This window comes from Suricata suricatta, chromosome 3, assembly GCF_006229205.1.
Source record: "Suricata suricatta isolate VVHF042 chromosome 3, meerkat_22Aug2017_6uvM2_HiC, whole genome shotgun sequence".
Classification (NCBI taxonomy): Eukaryota; Metazoa; Chordata; class Mammalia; order Carnivora; family Herpestidae; genus Suricata; species Suricata suricatta.
In genome coordinates, this window is record NC_043702.1 from 172,519,843 (window position 1) to 172,521,092 (window position 1,250).

The window sequence follows — 1,250 nt, forward strand, 5'->3', positions numbered from 1 at the left end:
CAGGTGTCCTGGTGAGGCTGGACCAGTCGCTGCTCTGCTTTTCCAAGTTAATTCCCAAATGTAAATGTGGATCCTCTTCATAGTCTATTTGCTGCCACGTTTTCTGCATTTACACACACTTTCTTGGTGATTTCAGAGTTTAAAAGGCCCTGACGCCCAGAGCTGCAGGGGGACTGGTGTTCTGAAGCACCAGAAGGTGAGATGTGCCTCACGGACAGAACTGTGCAGGTGACTCTTGCTCAGACTCGTGATGCAGAGCTGTGGGCCTCTGAGTTCGGTGGTAATGAATCAACAAGGCAGCGATCCAGGAAAAGGAAAAGGAAAAGGAAATTCTTGAAGTCTATGGAAGCTCAGAAAATGTTAAAGTAACATCTAGGATGCTATGATGATGCCATGTAAGGTGGGGGAAAGAGCTACAAATGAAGATTCATGAGATAATGATGATTTCTAGCTTGTCTCTAAAAGCATCGTGGGCAGCGCAGTTGTGAAGTTCAAGGCAAAGACGCTGGATCACAGTAACCAGGCCTGGAAATGTCACATGCTTCTGAGCAGCTGGTCCAGTATGGGGAAACAGAACATACAATAATTGCTTGGATATATACATATACATTCACTAGGGTGTGGTTAAAAAAAAGACACATGAGACAGGGCTGTGTATTCATCAGTGGGCAAGTGTTGTGAGCAGAGGCTCTGAAGATCTGAGCCCCGCAGTTCCCCCAGGAGTAACAGCAAACTGTGGCTGAATTGTGTCCTCAGAGACTGTGACACAGCAGTCACGAATGACGAACGTGAGGATGCTCCATACGCCCTCTCCTTGCTGTGCGCCTGTTCATTCTTGAGCACAACACTCTTCTCTCTTTTCTGGACCCACTTGCTTCCCTCCAGGGACACACTTGTGCTGCTGCCTCTCAGGCATCACATTTTATGCCCCTGTGAATCCTCTGCTTCATTTGCTAAAATGCAAATTGTGATTCAGTGAACCTCATGGGAGGCCAAGACCCTGTATTTCCAACAAGCCCCAAGGTGACATGTCTGCTGCAGTCCTGAGTGCCTCAAACAGCCAGGGCCTGCATCCTGCCTTCCTCCTTGTATTCACAACAGGTCCACTCCAATAGGGGTCTGTATTTAAATAATAGAAACGTTCACAGGCAAAACTGTGTTCTCCCCAGAGGCTCACAGAAGTGAGGAACCATGGCATTGTCAGGTCACCAGGCAGCAGAAGAGCGTCAACATCCAAACTACTACAAACA